We start from the raw sequence: 13,103 nt of genomic DNA on the forward strand, positions 1-13,103 counted from the left end.
AAACTCGATTAGCTGACCATTGATAAAATGTCAAGAGCCTCTTATTCTGACATGGTTTGTGCTCTTGAACCACTGCTGGGTCCTCTGTGCATGGAAATTTGCATGAAATTAGAGCTCTTCTTCGAAAACAATCTCTTCTATGGACTTCTCTTTTTAATTGTTTGAGTTGATGACCTCTTTTTGCTTATTTAGCATTTGGATTCTCTCTCTCTCTCTCTCTCTCTCTCTCTCTCTCTCTCTCTCTCTCAGTTTTAGTCTCAAAGGAAAGGTATACAATAGATCAAAGTTCAGCTTTTCTATACGCCATGTGTGCAGGTCAGCCATTGACATACAATTTTAGCAGTCGCTCACCACCCCCTCTCCAGAATTGCTTATTTTCATTGGAAAAGAACCTTCCCAGGCCGATGAGTTTTTGTTTTCATTACAGGGGATACGACGTTCAGATCTGCTCGGTATTGTCTTATAAATCTTAGTTCATCTTGTGTGACAAGAGTGTAAATTGTCTCTAAGCAAAATGCCAAGAAACCTCCACCCGTCGCAGAAAGGAGGTTAGAACTGTCTCTCTTCATTGAAGCAAGGGGAAAGTTGTAGCTTCGCAGAAATGAGGAACATATTATGGGGGGGGGGGGGAGCAGAGGACCTGATAGACTGTAACAAAATGCTCACTTGCTCACACTTTACTTGCAAGGTAGGACAGGCGGGAAGGCACACTCTTTATAGAATTTCCAAAATCTGAGTATATGTAATCTGAATGTATTCACAAAGAAAAGACAAGCCTCTTAGAAGACTTCCCTTTTCCATGTGAAACCTTGGAGCACAGACTGAAAATTATGCAAGTGGGTTAGACTGATCCTCAGTTAGCAAAACGCTTAATCAAGTCTGTAGGTTTAATGCAAGTCTTTTATTACAGGAGTCCAGAGAAAGTGAGGGAGAGGAAGCAGAAGATGCATCAAAAGGAAAATAAACAGTAATTACTCACTAATCCTAGACTGATAGTCCCTTAGGAAAGGAAATCTTTAGCTGACATGCATCAAGCAGGGAGCATGGGTTGGAGAGGAGCAGCAATGATTCTCTAGGCAAAGCCAAGCATGGTATTATGAGTTTGGGATGTTAAGATGGGTGCCAGACCCCTCTGATCCTGGATCCAGCAAGTGTTAGAATTTAATCAAGGTTTTTAATTCTTGGAATAGCCAGGCTAGCTTCCTGGTGAGGAGATAGCCTGGGTGATGGGGTTCGGTGCAAGGAAGCAACAGATAAAGCCATTTTAGAGTGTTTGGAAGGAGTCAAACATCCCACAAAAGGAGTCATCATCCCACAAAAGTTTCCCTAAAAAGCCCCAGAATAATGGTGGAACAACTCTAAAGATGGGGCAAGGAGCATTTCCCTGGCGAATGCATTCCACAATGCATGCTTCATGATTAAAGATGCCCCCCCCCCCCGTTTCTCCAAAAGTAGGGGAACAGAGGCAGATTTAGGAGAGCACAGTGGGTTTGGTCACACTGGGTGCAGAACCTTAGGAGCACTGCAGATGGCACAACAACTATGATGTAGACTGGAAGGTGAGAGGCGGGGGGCACTGAATTTTGGCACTGCACAAGATGCCAGAGAAATTTGAGACCCCAATGTCCGCCACTGGAGAGAAAGCCATGCCAGATGCCTGCTTGAATCCAAGGCTGTGGGAATGGGAGAAACAGGAATATTTTTGTGGGTTAGTGCCGTGAACCCCTCCATTTCAGGCTCAGGTTGTTTCCAAAAGGAAACACAGCCCCTGGGTAAACTCCAAGAACCCCTGAAATCTCACGCACCTCTTGGAGATTTGGGTGGCATACAACAATATTTTCTAGACTAACCTTTTTAGATTATCCAGCAGACAATGACAGAGAGTGGGGAAGAGAAGTGAGGATCAGAAAGCATCCTGGGGTACACCAGATGACAATATTTATTAAAATCTATTTATTTTGTTGTTGTTTAGTCGTTTAGTCGTGTCCGACTCTTCGTGACCCCATGGACCAGAGAACGCCAGGCACCCCTGTCCTCCACTGCCTCCCGCAGTTTGGTCAAACTCATGCTGGTAACCTCGAAAACACTATCCAACCATCTCGTCCTCTGCCATCCCCTTCTCCTTGTGCCCTCCATCTTTCCCAACATCAGGGTCTTCTCCAGGGAGTCTTGTCTTCTCATGAGGTGGCCAAAGTACTGGAGCCTCAGCTTCACAATCTGTCCTTCCAGTGAGCACTCAGGGTTGATTTCCTTCAGTATGGAGAGGTTTGATCTTCTTGCAGTCCATGGGACTCTCAAGAGTCTCCCCCAGCACCATAATTCAAAAGCATCAATTCTTCGGCGATCAGCCTTCTTTATGGTCCAGCTCTCACTTTATTATGTTTCGTCAAAACCGTGACCCCGTGGGTTAAAGTGCTAAAGGCTCATTGTATCGGCTCATTGTATTAGGTGCCATGAAATGTGTGGTTTTCACTGCCAATACTTTTGCAGGTATTTTGCACCACTTTGGAGTGAAACGAATGACACTGGGTTTTTGGTAAAACCGTCACCCACGGGATAGGATGCTGAGGGTTAATTTTGTGGGGTGCCATGAAATATGGGGTTTTCACCACCAAACTTTGCAGGAGGCCTTTGGCTTGTGTATAGCGGCGCTTTGCTGTGAATCAGACAAGGGCAGGTTTTCAGTGAAACCGTGACCCCGTGGGATAGGGCGCTAAAAGCTCATTTTGTGGGGTGCCATTAAATGTGGGTGTTTTCCCTGCCAAACATTGCATGGACAAGCTTATAGCTGTTTGCCACTGCTTTTAAGTGATTTGGCCGTCATCAGGTTTTTGGCAAAATTGTGCAAAATTGGTGAAATTGTGTTAGGGCAGCAAGGGCTGATTTTATGGCCTATTGTGAAATGTGGGGTTTGCACAGCTGTTTGGCACCACTTTGAAGACACCGAAAGGCCAAGCTCTGTGTTTAGCCTGGAGAAGAGGAGGTTAAGGGGTGATATGATAGCCATGTTCAAATATATAAAAGGATGTCACATAGAGGAGGGAGAAAGGTTGTTTTCTGCTGCTCAGGAGAAGCGGACACGGAGCAATGGATCCAAACTACAAGAAAGAAGATTCCACCTAAACATTAGGAAGAACTTCCTGACAGTAAGAGCTGTTCGACAGTGGAATTTGCTGCCAAGGAGTGTGGTGGAGTCTCCTTCTTTGGAGGTCTTTAAGCAGAGGCTTGACAACCATATGTCAGGAGTGCTCTGATGGTGTTTCCTGCTTGGCAGGGAGTTGGACTCGATGGCCCTTGGGGTCTCTTCCAACTCTATGATTCTATGATTCTATGATTCTATGTGTCTCTTTGTTAGAGCTTGTCACAGAGCCAGCCCACATGCTGCTCTGCTCTATGGAGCAAGCTTGCTTCCCCCTGCTCCAGAGGGTAGGACTTGAACCAATAGCTTCAAATCACCAGAAAGGAGATTCTGATTAAATATCAGGAAGAACTTTTGGACAGTAAGAGCTGTTCGACAGTGGAACAAACTCCCTCGGGAGGTTGTGCACTCCTTCCTGGGAGGTTTTGAAGCAGAGGTTGGACTGCCATCTGTCACAGATGCTTTTGCTGAGATTCCTGCATTGCAGGGGGTGGACCTTCCAACTCTTCCCTTCCAACTCTACAATTCTATGATTCTGATTCTATTATTCTTGTTGGTCGCTGCTAACCCAGTGAAAAAAATGATTGCCCCCCACCCTATGTCACCCACCCTGAAATTCTAAACCTCTTTGATCTCTGTCGACTAATGCACAATTGGAGGAGGGTCTCCACCCTTCCTTGTTTGCCACATCTCAACCTTCTTGGATGGGTTAATGATTTTCCATCATCAGCTTTTGTTCTTCCAGTAACTCCCATTCAACTAGCTCTGCGAAGCTGGCTTGGCTTGTGAGCATAAATAGAGGGCTTCCGTGTTTGACACTGTTTAATCAAACCTCAATTAATTCTAACTTCTGCTAATTCCTGGATTTATGGGTGACTTGTGCCCACAGACTTTGGCCCGCAAAGCTATCAGGAATCACAGAATGCTGTGTGAGATAGTAAGTCTGCAGGCTTGAGTTTGCTAGCTGATGCAACTGGCTGATGCAATCAGCCTGCAATACTTTCTATGGACGCGCTGGGTCAGAATGACTCAGCAGTAATGTGCTGACAGTTGGTTGGCCGTCATCGGTTTAAAAAGGAAACCTGTCCAGCAGTAAGGGGGTGGTGTAGAAGAGTGTGGTCAGAGAGAGGGGGTTAGTGACCGCTCCCCGCTTAAAACGGGGGGCACCCTTTGCGTGGACGCGTGCAGCCCCTAGATCTGGAGCGGCTCCATCAGCATAGGCTTGGCTTTGCCTTCCCTCAGGTGCGATACCTGGAGGTCTCCGCCTACCTCAGTCAGTTGTCCAATCCCACCTGGGGGAAGCGTTGCCAAGGAGACCAAGCCAGGTAGGGGAGGGATTACCTGCCCACACAATAGAGGGAGGATCTTACCTGGGAATTCTCACTTGGCTCCAGAGCTTCTCCCACCCTACCCACCCTCAGTTAATGTCTTATTTTGCAGGTTAATTTTTCCTCACAGGTTTTGCAGGTTAACTTTTCTTCACAGGTATGCGGGCGCTGCTACGTTAAGGTCTCTGTTAAAGGGCCAGAAAGGAATTTCCCTGCATTGGCAGGTTTCGCCTTTCCCGTAGCAAAACGTCACAACTTTGGCGGTATCAGGCCTTGGGCGGAATCCTTTAGTCCATCTTCCTCTTTGTGGCAGTGATACCAGGGTTCCCCGTTAAAGGGGTTTCTGAAGGGAGGCTTTGACCGTACGCCGAAAGGTCGTCATTGCTCTCCCCTGCGGCAGCGGCGTTACGGGGGCGGCTATCTCTGCTTGAACATATGTTCTCCAGAGCCGGCCCATCCCCCCCACACACACACTGGATAACCCTGATGCTCCCTAGGTCCCCGGCTGGGGACTGGGGAGGGAGAACGCCCAATGCCTGAGCCAAGGTCTACCCACATTTGAAATTTAATAAAGTTGTCGCCAATTTAATCCCATAGCATGTTGTCTTGAGTCGTTATTCCACATGACGGGGGGACCGTGCGGGATCTGGGGACTCCGCCTGTCCACGCAAAAAGGTCTTCCTATTTGCCTTAAGGTGCAGCCAGGTGCTCTGTTTGACTGTATGAACTGCTTGTGTATTATAGTCTGTAGATATTTGTATATATTTGTTGTTGTTGTTTAGTTGTTTAGTCGTGTCTGACTCTTCGTGACCCCATGACCAGAGCCCACCAGGCACTCCTGTCTTCCACTGCCTCCTGCAGTTTACTAACTCATGTTAGTAGCTTCGAGAACACTATCCAACCATCTCATCCTCTGTCGTCCCCTTCTCCTTGCGCCCTCCATCTTTCCCATCATCAGGGTCTTTTCCAGGGAGTCTTCTCTTCTCATGAGGTGACCAAAGTATTGGAGCCTCAGCTTCACAATCTGTCCTTCCAGTGAGCGCTCAGGGCTGATTTCCTTAAGAATGGATGTGTTTGATCTTCTTGCAGTCCATGGGACTCTCAAGAGTCTCCTCCAGCACCAGAATTCAAGAGCATCAATTCTTCGGCGATCAGCCTTCTTTATGGTCCAGCTCTCACTTCCATACATCACTACTGGGAAAACCATGGCTTTAACTATATGGACCTTTGTTGGCTAGGGATGTCTCTGCTTTTTAAGATGCTGTCTAAGTTTGTATATATTTGTATATATAGCTCACAATAAATATACTGCATTGCACTGAAGAACTGGAACTCTGAGCATTTCTGCTAAAGCGCCGCAGAGAATTCACAAGAAAAACTTATAATGATACCTTGTCTACACCAGAGGAGGGCAGATGGGAGAGACAGTAGTCTACGTAGCAGATCATGACAGGTAGCAATTTCAGGTAGCTAGTCTGTACAAAACTGCTAACTGCTTGATTCTTCATTTTTATTTTTATTTTAATCCTTGGATTAAGGACCCTGTGGTACATACCGTGGAAAGAATATGACAAAAGCTGCATTTGAGACAATCCTGATACAGCCAACCAACCTAATTAGACCTGCCACCTGCTTCCGCATGACAGCCCTCCTAGGCTTGTCTTGCTGGCTGAAAACAAAATAATGATGAAAATAAATTATTGTTAGTTTTTCACTGGCACATTCGATGCTGTCGAAATCTTCTTCCCAACCCTGCACGTTATTCAGCAGCTGCATGAAATATTGGCCATTTTGAGAGGCAAAACTGGGCAGCAGGACATATAGAAATATGTTTTTCAGTGTTTGTTTTCTTCTGTTTTCTTGATGTCTGTACTACATTGAGGCTGCTACTTTGCCAAAAATTCCCCATGAAGAGGAATTGTTTGTTAAACAGATCTGTGAGGGGAATGGGGTCTCCTAACAACTCTCATTATCCTTAACAAATGGCCGCTTCCTGGATTCTTTGAGAGATGTGGCTGTTTAAAATGGTATGATACTGTTTTAAATTTATATCCCCTATGGGGCCCAAGTTACACTGACTTCAGTAGTTTTTACTTCAAGGTAAGCATGTACATAATTTCATTTCCCATGAAATGATATATAATGAAATGAAAAGGATGTTTAAAACAACCTTTGTAAAAAAAACAACAAAACAAAACAAAACCAGAAGCTTTTCTTTTGGGAATTATAAGGACAGAACTACCTAAACTGTATAGAAACTTATTCATGTATGTGACTACAAGCAGGCAGAATGTTACTCACCCCCAAAATGGAAAGAAGCTGAAGTCCCAGCAAAGGAAGAAGGGATACAAAAATTTATGGAATACGCAGAAATGGCAAAACTTATCTTGATTTGTTATTTTCCCGTTAACAAACTTTCTATAAAAGAATGGTTTATTGAATATTTGCAGATAAATTGTAAACAGATAAGATCATTGGCAGGATTATTGTAGCAACCTGCAGTTTTATAAGAGTATATATTTAAAGTAGATGAATAAATGAGCAAATTATGTTAATTTGGATATGCCGAAGATATTAAAAATAAATTTAAGGAACCGCAGAAAAAGGGGAAAGAAGTCAAGTTTTGAAATGTTAAAATGACTGTGAAATTAGTGAAATGTATAAAACTAGTGAAATGTATAAACTTGAAAAGTATAAATAAAGTTTGAAAAACTGAAAAAAAGCATGTACATAATTTCAGCCAGGCAAGCATATTCCATCAGCAACTCATCTTTCAATGTACAATAGACTTACATACAGACTTACAATAGACTTAAGCAATTCACACTAACTAGATGAGCATACTTAGCACTAGACTGGCTAATTTTGTGGTTACAATCAACATACAATAATATTATATAGTATTCAAAAATATGAAGCATAACCCATTTTGAAGATTCATCAAATATCTGAAGCTTTAGGGATTAGTGCCTGCTTATTCATCATATGGAGAGAAAATGACACATCTTCAGAGCTACTATAAATATGTCCTGAGTGGCTTAACTACTCTTTTATTAAGGATCTCTGAAATTTATATACTTCCATGTGTTATACTATGCATTCCTAGCACAGTGCTGCCGTTTTTATGCTTTCCTCCGGCAGATGTCATTTACGCTAAACTTTGATGTGAATAGCTGGCCTTCACTACACAAAATGATGCGCAGACAAATAAAACATATGGGCTCCTGCCGGATGACGTACAAAAATAGTTTCCTGAAGTGTGCAAAAAAAACCCACCAACCGCAAAACAACAACAACAAGAACCCACCATGCTACTTCACTTCAACTGATGTTTACATTTTCCTGCGTTTGGTTTGTACATCACAGCAATTTGTAATCAGGAGCCCTCAGGTGAGTATTTTTGTGCGCTTTGTCTTTTGTGGCATTCGGAGGTGTAAGAGAAGCTTTTGTTTCGTTCGTCTGATGTGCTGTGGCTCTGATGCTTAGCAAAACAAAGCACAAGCTCGGCACATCACTGATTTTTGGCATCTGTACACTTCAGGCTGAGCTCTGCAGTGTATTCCAAAGCAAGCCATGGTTGTTGAGAAGATGGATATTCACCTTCGACGTTCTTCTAATTCTATGCAAAGCTATGCAGTTAGGCAATGTGGCCGGTGTGAAACTGATAAGCAGCCTCAAACATGGGGAACGAACCTTTATTTCTCTGTTGGAACACCCATCAGCGTAACTGTATACTTGGTAGCCATTCCTCTGTTACAGCGATAATATTGTGATGCTCATGTTTTACCTTCTCCTGAATGCAGTAGCCGGATGTTCAATGAGCCTAGCATCCTGTAAGCTTGTATTCTCTGCTGAGAGCATGGCCAGGGGTTGCCAGATTCTCCCCTGAAATCAGATTTGTGGGGGGTGAAAGGTGCGTTCATGATGTATACTACAGTCAATCATTTTTAAGACCTGTTCCTGGTGGTGGCACCACATGTCATGGTGGTGCTGTGGTCTAAACCACAGAGCCTCTTAGGCTTGCCAATCAGAAGATGAGCAGTTCAAATCCCTGTGATGGGGTGAGCTCCCATTGCTCTGTCCCAGCTCCTGCCAACCTAGCAGTTCGAAAGCACGCCAGTGCAAATAGATAGGTATCACTGTGGCAGGAAGGTAAACAGCATTTCTGTGTGCTCTGGTTTCTGTCACAGTGTCCCATTGTGCCGGAAGCTTCTGTTAGGTCCATCATGAGACGTCAACCAGCTTCCAGACGCAGATACCAGCAGCCTTCAAGCAAGCAAACTTGCCTTATTATCACTCCCTAGCATCCCACTGCCAGAGGATAGCCACCTTCTGTTCACCACTTTGCCTCCTCCAAGTGAAAGAAACCTGGGCAGGGCTGAATGTCACATCCATTGCCAGGTGTGTCCAGCTGGAAATAGACAAGGGCTTTCCCCTTGGCCTGCCTTTATATCCACTCAGTTGCCAAGTGCTTTTGTGACATCACAAGAAACCCACAGCCAATGGCAACAGCCGGGGAGGCATCATCTTCACTGCTTTGAGCTTCACAATGGCAAGTGGACCTACCAGTGATTGTGTGCTTGTTTATTTAGGATGTGGGTAGAGCTGTGGTCTAAACAAGTGAGCCTCTTGGGCTTGCCGATCAGAAGGTTGGCGGTTCGAATCCCTGCTCCTGCCAACCTAGCATTTCAAAAGCACACCAGGACAACTAGATAAATAGCTACTGCTGTGGCAGGAAGATAAATGGTGTTTCCATGTGCTCTGGTTTCTGTCATGGTGTCCCATTGTGCCAGAAGCTACTGTTAGGTCCATCATGAGACGTCCACCAGCTTCCAGCCTTCAAGCAAGCAATCTTGCCTTATTATTGCTCCCTAGCATCCCACTGCCAGAGGATTGCCTCCTTCCATTCACCAGTTGGCCTCTTCCAAGTGTTTTTGCAGAATTTGAAGTTCACAGCATGTTTTTCTTTGAAGCAGAACTACCTGAAAATGATTCACAGATGGTATTTATCTCCGAGTAGACTTTTATAAGACTGAATCAGATAAGTGCTGGAGATGCAAAGAGGTGGAGGGAATGTTTTTTCATATGTGGTGGACTTGTAAAAGGGTAAAAGAGTATTGGGAAATGATCCATAATGAATTGGGGGGGGGGAAGGAATGTTTAGAAGTACTTCCCCCAAAACACCAGAGTCCTTTCTGTTGGGGATAATTCAGACTGTAATTCCCTGGTGATAAAAAAGATAATTTATGTACACTACTACTGTGGCCCATGTTTCGTTAGCCCCAAAATGGAAAATGAGCGAGGTCCCAACCAAAGAAGAGTGGCAACTTAAATTGACAGAATATGAACAGCTTGCAGACTTAACATATAGAATAAGAGAACAAGAAGAACATATGTTTAGAGAAGATTGGAAAATGTTTATTGAATATATGAGAAATAACTGTGTACAGCTAAAAACACTGGCAGCATTAAGATAAATTCAACAGTGTCAATAAGTCATGATGGATGTAATAATAGAATACTGAATGATATAGTTTTTGTAAAATATGCAGGGATTTATGATATGTAAAATGAACCATGGAAAGAGAAGAAGGGGCATCATTGTCATTTGAAGGATGTAAAAAATGAGTATTTAAATTGTAAAACGGAAAATTTAATAAAATTAAAAAGGTAAAGGGACCCCTGACCATTAGGTCCAGTCGTGACCGACTCTGGGGTTGCGGCACTCATCTCGCTTTATTGGCCGAGGGAGCCGGCGTACAGCTTCCGGGTCATGTGGCCAGCATGACTAAGCCACTTCTGGCGAACCAGAGCATCACACAGAAACACCATTTACCTTCCTGTTGGAGCGGTCCCTATTTATCTACTTGCACTTTGACGTGCTTTCGAACTGCTAGGTTGGCAGGAGCAGGGACCAGGCAACGGGAGCTCACCCCGTTGCAGGGATTCAAACCGCCGACCTTCTGTTCGGCAAGTCCTAGGCTCTGTGGTTTAACCCACAGCGCCACCCATGTCCCTTAATAATAAAATTACACACACAAAACAACAACAGCACACAAATTGCAGGAGCATCTGGACTGAGGTACATCTGGAGAGTCCTTCCCTTCCCTGCTGCAGTCTCAAAAAACAGTCCACTCGCTCCAGGTACTACCAGTTTGGCATGAGATAAATTTCCCATTAGTGCCACTGACAGCTTCCATCTCCCCAAGACTAATAGTAGCTGTTGACCAGGTCTTTTTTTGTTGTTGTACTGCAAATTTCTCCAGATGGTCAGTCTTATGCAAATTCCTCCTAATAAATATGTTTTCTGGGCCATTTTGCCTGAAATACACATTTTTCAAAGCAGTTTCCCCATATACAGTGAATTTTGTTATTTTGTGCATTGTGTACAAATTACCTGGCTGAAGAACTCCACTGCAAAAGTCTGAGCAATGCAGTTTTTAAGGTGGGAGGTCGCTGGTCCACCAATTGTTTGGGAAAATATGAATTAGTTAAGTTTGCCTTTGGGGCTGACATGCACCCCTCTGAACACTTTTGCCCTTGCATGTCCAGCATGAAATCATGCAGAGGGTTTGTATCTTCTTTTAAATCTATGAACTCCTGGAAATTCTGCTCATTCGGCTTAGTATGTCCCAAAAGGCAATATTTTCATGCTTCACTTTTTCCAGTATTATGACAGTCTGTGTGTGAAAAATGGTTGTCAGTTTTCTTCCACTGCTACAGCTTGTTTTTGCCTCCAGTGGTACCATAACAAGCGCATTAGCCATTTGCTGAAACACGGGAAATTGATGCTTCTCCTTTTTCTGGGCTTAAAAAGATCATCTTTAAAATGGCCTTCCAGCCTACTGTGGAATTTGCTTACTCAAGCAAAATTCCCGTGAAATCAATTGGCTCGTGCTAAGACTTGGAAACTTGGTTCATGTGTGTAATTCAACCTTTTACAGAAGTTCAATTTAACGGAGCTTAACCCTTCTTCTGGACATCTCCACAAGGACAACTCATGACCTTAAGCAACAAGACAACTTTCTAGCAGTACAAAAAGATCCATGTTGTTTTTTCCTCTGCTCTCTTTGATTCTAACTGGAAACGATGCACCATTGTTTTCTGTAGCTAGTGTATATATTGCCATCTGAAAAGCTTTCCCCACAAGTGTATCATCCTTGCCTATTTGTTTCACATTCAATATACTATTAGTAATATATATATATATATATATATATATATATATATATATATATGGTAAAGGTAAAGGTACCCCTGCCCGTACGGGCCAGTCGTGTCCAACTCTAGGGTTGTGCGCCCATCTCACTTAAGAGGCCGGGGGCCAGCGCTGTCCGGAGACACTTCTGGGTCACGTGGCCAGCGTGACGAAGCTGCTCTGGCGAGCCAGCACCACCGCAGCACACGGAAACCCCGTTTACCTTCCCGCTATAAAGTGGTAGCTATTTATCTACTTGCACTTAAGGGTGCTTCCGAACTGCTAGGTGGGCAGGAGGAGGGACCAAGCAACGGGAGCTCACCCTGTCGCGGGGATTCAAACCGCCGACCATACGATCGGCAAGTCCTAGGTGCTGAGGTTTTACCCACAACGCCACCCGTGTCCATATATATATATATATATATATATAATATATATATAAAATAGTAGTTTATATGTGGTATACAGTATAATTTCCAGCTGTAAGTTCCTAAAGGGAAAGAGGAGAAGAGAACCATTAATCCAACCCTTTGCAACATTTGCAGACTCTGAAATTATATTTTAAAATCTGGAAGATATGTCTGGTTTTAGTGAGAGAAGTAGAAACATTTTTTTAAAAAAAATAATGAATTGCAGGCATGAAATATTGTTCATTTTTAAGTGCTTTTAGAAGGCTAGGTACCGTGGTTTGTATTGCAGAGGTTGCATTAGAGCACATGTAAGCTACAGACATAAATTTGTCTTATGCTGGTTTAACCACCCTGCTTCCTCCAAGGAAATTGAGCATTTGTGAAACACCTGTGCACACTGAGCTAGAAACTCCACAGTTCCTTTAAAGAGTGACAACTCACAAAAGTCTTTGCGAAGAAGCAGTTAGACTGGTTGAATTTTGTGGCTGAGAGATGCTCTTCTGGAGAAATTGCAGTATATTTGAAGCACGTGGTACTAAAAAAGGCCCTGATCTGTCCTGATTTTTAGTTGTTCCCAGCTAAACTGTCAGGACTGAATTTAGCTTAGACTTCTATATGCTACTACACAGTGCTTTTTTTCCTTTAAAAATGTTCAGGAGTACTCTCATTTTGGCTGCTCCCCCATCCCATCCCCCTCTTCCTCCCCCCCCCCCAACCCCCAGATGAGGGACTCGAGGTGCAGGCGGCTCTGAGACAACAGGAGGCCTCTGGTGATGGCGGTGGCAGGGATGGCTTGAGAGAGGAGGGGCGAGCTCTTGCGGGCTGGCTCTAGCCGGCAAGAGGAGGAGGAGGAGCGCCGTCGCCTCCAGCATGGCCACCTCAGACTCCCCTCCCTGGGCACCGGTGGGGAGAATGACGGAACTCCAGTCCATGCTGCTACTGTGGAGACAGCTGGCATGTCAGTCCATTGGGGCAACACAAAATGTTTAGGGGTACGTACCCCCTAAAAAGATGGGACGCAGGTGGAG

This window comes from Podarcis gaigeae (assembly GCF_964106915.1).
Source record: "Podarcis gaigeae genome assembly, chromosome: 11".
NCBI classification, from domain to species: domain Eukaryota; kingdom Metazoa; phylum Chordata; class Lepidosauria; order Squamata; family Lacertidae; genus Podarcis; species Podarcis gaigeae.